General features: G+C 50.1%; 1 non-coding gene across 1 annotated transcript; it reads left to right on the plus strand.

The window, feature by feature from the left end:
* Positions 1–7,127: 7,127 nt before the first annotated feature.
* Positions 7,128–7,199, plus strand: TRNAK-UUU. Its single transcript has one exon. It is a non-coding gene; the product is annotated as a tRNA-Lys (tRNA).
* Positions 7,200–7,470: the final 271 nt, after the last annotated feature.

Consider the following 7,470-nt stretch of genomic DNA (forward strand, 5'->3'; position numbering starts at 1 on the left):
CCCTGAAAGCGCCTGCGGGCAATCTGTTCATGCACTTTTCTGCTCAGTGACAGTGCGGGCACCACAGCACTTTGAGCACGGATCCCGCTGCAGTTATGGCCGTTGTCAACTCCTCGCACCTTATTGTCCACCTCTTCCACAGTCAGCTGCTGAGAAATAGGGCTACTTTTCAATGGTGCTGCGAGCACTGGTGGACCATGGGGGATGTTTTACCAACATCAACGTCGGGTGGCCAGGCAAAGTTCATGACGTGCGTGTTTTCAGGAACTCTGGTCTGTTTAGACGCCTGCAGGAAGGTAGTTTCTTCCCGGACCACAAAATAAGTCTTGGGGATGTGCAGATGCCTATAGTGATTGTCGGGGACCCAGCCTACCCGCTAATGCCCTGGCTTGTGAAGCTCTGTGCAGGCGCCTTGCACAGCGACAAGGAACTCTTCAAGTACCAGCGAGCAGTGAGCAGCGTGACCTGTGACTGTTCAGTTTCTTTACAGAGAAGTTGAACCTGCCCCTGTTTCTTTACCAAGTGACTGTTGACTAGCATCTGCAGTTACATACCCCGCCCACCCCGCTTCCCCAACTTCCAACACACGTTTAAAAATAAAATACATGTTCCACTGTAACTTTACAAAGGTTTATTTATTGATTACTTTGCGTTACAGGGTTGAAACTGGGACACGGACTGTGCTGGGTAGGGTGTGCAGTGATGTAAAGACCGCCTGTAAACTCGAGGAATAACAGGCTCCTGCTCCCAGAGCGGTCTGCAGTGCCGGACTGGATGTTTCAACGGAGCCTGCCATCCCTCCTTTTTGGGACTCTGTGTGCGGGAGCTATGTGGCCTTTTGGCGGGGGAGGACGGATACAGATTCCTCTGCTGCGTGGCTCTGTGGTCCAGGACAGGGACCGTTGCATGAGATCTGTAACCCCCTTCCCCCGCTACAAAGTCACGTACCCCCCCCCCCACCCACACAGAACCTGCAAACCACCTCCCATACTGACCAGGGTGCGTACTGACTGCAGTGTGTGTGTGACGTGCTGCTGATCCTGCCCCCATGTCTGTACCCTGGTAAAGGTGATTGTCCTGTCAAATTACCAACCCACTTCCCCCCCTTCAAACACAGTCTCCTCTAAAATAACATGACGGAAACAGTCATTAACTGAAAAGTGTTGTTTATTATAAACTAGACAGTTAGGGGATGAAAGTGGGATGGGGGCTTGGGTGAGGCGGAAGGAAAGGACTTCTCAAAATTTAGGGTATGAGAGCTTTTGGGTACTTGAGCACTCTGCTGGGGTGCAGTGACAGTTTACACAGCCTCTGGCGCCCCTCCTTCTGGTTATTTTGGGTGAGGGGGGTATGGGACTTTGTGGCGGGGGAGGGTGGTTGCAGATACACTGCAGGGGAGCTCTGTCCTCCTGCCTGAGGTCCTGCAGAACATGCACAAGGCGCAGGAGCATGTCCATTTGCTCCCTCATTAGTCCAAGCAGCGTTTGAGTCGCCTGCTTGTCTTCCTCATGCCACCTCTCCTCCCGTTCGCTGTGTGAGCGCTGGTACAGAGAGAGGGTCTCCCTCCACTGGCTCTGCTGGTCTGCCTCGTCTCAGGAGCACCCCATAAGTTCAGCAAACATCTCGTCCCGTGTCTTTTTCTTTCGCCGCCTAATCTTTGCCAGCCTCTGTGAGGGGGATGCTGTGGCAGGTCTGGAGACAGTCGAAGCTGTGTGATGGGAAAAAGGGAGTGAATTCCTTGCAAAGATAAATTTTTGCGAACAATGAACACAGTCTAGTCTGTCTCTGTGAATTCTGGGTTGAGATCCCAGTGCCTGATGGGGCAAAAACCATTTTCGCGGGTGGTTCTGGGTAAATGTCGTCAGTCATCCCTTCCTCCGGGAAAGCTACAGCAGACAATCATTTCAAGCCCATTTTCCCTGGATTGCCCTGGCAGATGCCACAGCGTGGAAACCATGGATCCTGTTTTGCCTTTTGTGCCTGTCACCGTATGTGTACTAGATGCCACTGACAGAGGCGGTCCAGCAGCGCTACATAGCAGCATGCTCTTGCTTTTGCATGACAGCAGAGATGGTTACCAGCCATACTGTACCATCTACCATACCATAAATTGGTAATAAGATGGGCATGGTTACCAGTCCTTTTGCACTGCACCATTTGCTGCTGTCATAAGTGCCCCTGGCTGCTCTTAGCCAGGGGCACAAAAGCCAAAATTGGGAATGACTCACTGAGTCAATCCCTTCTTTTTGGTATCTAAAAATAGAATCAGTCCTGCCTAGAATATGGGCAAGTGTACTAGAGAACCACATCCAAAGAAGTGGGTATTCACCCATGAAAGCTCATGCTGCAAAACATCTGTTAGTCTATAAGGTGCCACAGGATTCTTTGTTGCTTTTAGAGAACCACTGTATCAGAGAACCAGAGAGCACAGCTGCTCTGTGTCAGATCCTGCATAGATTATGAGCTGTATGCTATTCACAGGGTGTGCTCCTGCAACAACCCCACCTGTTGATTCCGTTCTTCCCCAGCCTTCCTGGGCTACCATAGCATTGTCCCCCCACTTGTGTGATGAAGTAATAAAGAATGTAGGAATAAGACATAGTGACTTGTTAGTGAGAAATGAGTGGAAGGCAGCCTCCAGCTGCTATGATAGTCCAGATAGGACATTAAGGAGTGTGGAGAAGAGGAGCCCAGCATCCTGCTGCTAGTCCAGGGGCAATTGAATCTTTTCTTTACACATGAAGGCTTGGGGGCTGATGAAGCTCAGCCCCCTGTTGCTATGATGACGATGGTTATCAGCCATACTGCACCATCTACCACGAAAAATTAGGACCAGGCGCCCTTGATTGACCTTACCGATGCTAGTCGGCATGGTTACCAGTCCTTTTGCACTGCCCCATGTGCCAATAGGCTGATGATGAGGACGGATACCAGTCATTTTGTACCATCAGCCATCCATAGCTTGGGGGAGCAAGGATGTTGGTGTTGAGTGCTGCACCATCGCGTCTATCTGCAGCATTCAGTAAAGATAGGGTGACATGTAAAAGAGTCAAGAGAGGATTGTTTTCCCTTTCACTTCTGGGGGTGGTTGGGGGGCTGCGTAAATTGCCGAGCTATGCCCTGACCCACCGCGGACACTGTTTTTGACCCTAGAAGCATTTGGAGCTCAGCCAAGAATGCAAATGCTTTTCGGAGACTGCAGGAACTGTGGGATACCTTGCGTCCTCAGTCCCCCCTCCCTCCATGAGCGTCCATTTGATTCTTTGGCTTTCCGTTACGCTCGTCACGCAGCAGCGTGCTGAGTCTCTGCTATGCCGTCTGGCCGGAGATTTTTTTAAAATACTTTGGACCAGGCGTAACATTACAGTAATTCCCCTAATTACATGCAGGAGTCTCCGAGTGAGATCACCCTGAGGACGGTCACTGAAGGAGATAGAGAGCGCATGCTGCTTGAAAGCCAGCACAAACCAGGGCCCTACGCAGCCGTGCTCGGGGAGGCAATGCTCCCTGAGTACCTCATGAAAGCCTGGCACGGAAAAGTGTGCTACCACGGAGCACCCAATAAGGCAGCGCTCCCCAGGAACCTCCTGCGGAGGCTTTTCGATTACCTCCAGGAGAGGTTCGTGGAGATCTCCCAGGAGGATTTCTGTTCTATCCCCATATATAGAGAGACCTCCTTTTCACATACTTCAGATTCCTGTTATAGTAAGAATAAAAGTTTACATGGTTAAAGCACTTACCGACTGCTCCTTCCCCTGATTCAGGATCCGGGTTAATGGCCGGGGAGGGTTGGTAGGGGATCTCCGTGACGGTGATGAAGAGATCCTGGCTGTCGGGGAAACCAGCGTTGTAAGCGCTGTCGCCTGCCTCGTCCTCCACAAACCCTTCCTCATCTTCCCCGTCCGCGAACATCGCCAAGGAACTGGCCGTTGACACTGTCCCATCGTCAGAGTCCATGGTCGCTGGTGGGGCAGTGGTGGCAGGCTCCGTAGCGTCCGTTTGCCGCTTTGATTTTTTGGTAGCCTTGTCTGGGGTCCTTGATTTTCACGCGGCGCTGCATGGCATCCCGGCTGTATCCTCTGTCTCTCATGGCTTTGGAGACCTTCTCGTAAGTCTTTGCATTCCGTTTTTTGGAGTGCAGCTCCGAAAGCACAGACTCCTCGCCCCACACACTGATCAGATCCAAGAGTTCCCGGTCAGTCTATGCTGGGTCCCTCTTTCTATTCAGAGATTACATGAACTCCTCTGCTGGAGAGTTCTGCATCGCTGCCGGTGCTGCTGAGCTCGCCCCGATGTCCAACCACGAAATGAGATTCTAACTGTCCAGACAGGAAAAGGAATTCAAATTTTCCCGGGACTTTTCCTGTGTGGCTGGTCAGAGCATCCAAGCTCAGACTGCTGTCCAGAGCGTCAACAGAGTGGTGCAGTGTGGGATAGCTCCCGGAGCTAGTAAGTTCGATTTGCATCCACACCTAGCCTAATTCGAGATACCCATGTCGAATTTAGCGCTACTCCCCTCGTCGGGGTGGCGTACCGAATTCAAACTAAAGAGCCCTCTAGGTCGAATTAAACGGCTTCCTAGTGTGGACGGTTGAGCGGTTAATTTGAATTAACGCTGCTAAATTCGATTTAAAGTCCTAGTGTAGACCAGGCCTTAGATAGGAAAGGTAACTATTAAAAAGTGTAGGTTGCATTTTCTGATTTTGTTTAGTTGGTAACAGTTGGTTTCCAGCACTCACATTTGTTTGTTTAAATCTCTATCGGTTGTTAAATAAATTTCTGCTTGTTTGATAACTATACTCAAGTGCGGTGTGAGATACAGTAGCAGTGGTCCACAGTGAAACTAGTAACCTGGAATATACCATTGCTTTGGGAAGAGAGAATCTGGGATTTCTCTGAGTATCTGGTGATCCGGGCTGGACCCCGGGGGGGGGACACATTGAAGGAAGTCAGGGGTTAGGGTGGCTGCTGTAGTTCAGAGGAGGGGCCTTGAGTGCCTGATGGGCTGGGTGAGTTTGGTCACTAACATCCAGCTGCCAAATGCTAAACTCCCTCTTCCTAGTGGAAGGTGGCATCAAGGAAACTCACAGCCCTCAGCTCCCTGAGAAGGGTCACAATATGTCTCTATGTTGATTCACCTGTCAAATTCACACAGGGAAAGCTCCCTATAGCATAAAACTCTGCCGTATGAAATCATGGAACATGTGCTCTTCACTCTGTGAAAGCATGTAAAGAATCCAAGCGCTGGAGGACAGGGTTTGGGTCCAGAGTGACCTAGACAAATTGGAGGATTGGGCCAAAAGAAATCTGAGGAGGTTCAACAAGGAGAAGTGCAGAGTCCTGCACTTAGGAAGGAAGAATCCCCTGCACTGTTACAGCCTGGGGACCGACTGGCTAAGCAGCAGTTCTTCAGAAAAGGACCTGGGGATTACAGTGGATGAGAAGCTGGATATGAGTCAACAGCACCCTTGTTGCCAAGAAGGCTAACAGCAGATTGGGCTGCGTTAGTAGAAGCATTGCCAGCAGCTTGAGGGAAGTGTGTTCATTTCAAACCTGCAGCTTATTCATTTCATGTGGTGACCCCTCCTACTTCTTGTATTATGAGAAGGAGTAAATAATACTCCCTTCCTTGGTCCTTTAGAAGATATTATGTGACCTCCTCCCCCTTGTTGTATCCATGTTGGTCCCAGGACATGAGAGACAACACCGCAAACAACAAGGTTCAAAGTCAATGCACATGGGAGAAGCATCTTGTGTTTCATTCCTTATGTCCTAGTCCCATCGTGTGGCCATTTCCTTTTCTTCCTTTCTGTCAAAAGCTTTGGTGTTTTGCACAGAAACATTATTTCCCCAGGAGAGACTCAGCAGTGAGGGCTGCATTCCTGTACCAAACAGTCACTAGAAGGGGGCAGACAAAGGCCTTTAGGACGAGGCGTCCGTCACTGTCAAAAAATCATCTCCCTCCTGTGGTTCCGCGGGCAGCAGGAGCAGCCGCAGCTCGGTGGCCCCTGGCAGCAGCACTCCTGGGGTGGCCGGAGCAGCAGCAGGCCCCCTGGGGCTCCCCCCTCTGGGGCAGCAGCTGGAGTGGCAGCAGGGTGGCAGGGCTTCTCCCCTGGTAGCTGGTGCTCATTATCCATCAAATAAATCAAAATATTTCCACCTGCAAGTGGATTTAGCCCAGGACCCTCAGAGTCACCAGCTCTTACACCCCCCACTGAGCTCTCTGGTCAGGTGTCCTAGCGCCGGAAGCCTCCTGTTTAGATCCTAAAATAGCATTTTTGTACCGGGGGGCTGAAATTTTGGACTGGACATTGTAGCTCCACCGTTATTTTATTGAATTGCTTCAAAACAGCAAGTCAAGAAAGTCTCCTAAGGGCCAGGCTCTCTGCCATGGAAACAGCTGCCCCTGCTCTCCAGGAGTCTGTGCGTTCCACCCAACAAAGTACAAACCTCTGAACTGAAGGGGGGTCAGACAGTGACGGTAACACAAATCTTCCGACTATTAACCCAAGTCCCTTCCTTTCTTTAACTTAGGACGTGCCAGTCAACTGTGAGCCATGGTGTTATCTTCATCTTAAAATACCTCTCAGGACATTGAACAGTGGAAGTGAAACCTCCTCCCCCAAATGGCTCCCTGTTGAGGCGTTGTACCGTACCTGCCCCTGGAGACTGTCTGGTTTTATATCCTTAGAGCTTTTTCTCTTCAAACCCCTTATCCCAATCTATGGGCCACCTCCGCATTTCAGAGTTTAGAATTTACTCTCATCACCCTCGTATGGCACTTTCCATGTGAATTAGACAAAGTGAGTGGGGGAAACTCCATAGCTAATGAAAACCGATGCTTTGGGTGAGGCCTGAACTCTTAACCCCAGCAGTTCGCCTCCCTCCCTAGCCAGGTGTGCCCCTGTAGGTGCTTCATAGACAAGCTTGGGAAGTAGGGTAGTTACCTGTGTCTGTGATTAACCACTTTGGTGACCTAATTGAGAGGGTGATGGTTCAAACCCAGGTGAAGATAGAGGTAATTTTTTTTTTTAGTGATGAGACTCCAGTACGTTTTAACAGGCAGTAAAATGCCTCAATTCTGGTCTAGCATCATTGGGCAAGCATAAGCGGTGGTTGTGCCAGAGGCATTGGTGGTATAGTGGTGAGCATGGCTGCCTTTTAAGCAGTTGATCTGGGTTCGATTCCCAGCCAATGCAGAGATGTGATGTTTTCTCTGCTGGGAATCGGTTTAATTTCAGTCACATTGTATCAGTTTAGCAATGGAAGGAGAGAATCAATGTGCTGCAGGTCATTAAACACCCAGTGGAGGAAGAAAGGGGTGAGACTATACAATGAGCAGGTGGAGTCATCCTGGTATTACAATGTTTGGTTTATTTTTTATTTTTTTTACTTTACTTCCCTCTCCCGTTTAGACTCAGAGCCCTTAAGGTCAGAAGGGACCAATGTGATCATCTAGTCCGACCTGCT

The sequence above is a fragment of the Mauremys reevesii genome, linkage group 12 (genome assembly GCF_016161935.1).
Source record: "Mauremys reevesii isolate NIE-2019 linkage group 12, ASM1616193v1, whole genome shotgun sequence".
In the NCBI taxonomy this organism is placed as follows: Eukaryota; Metazoa; Chordata; order Testudines; family Geoemydidae; genus Mauremys; species Mauremys reevesii.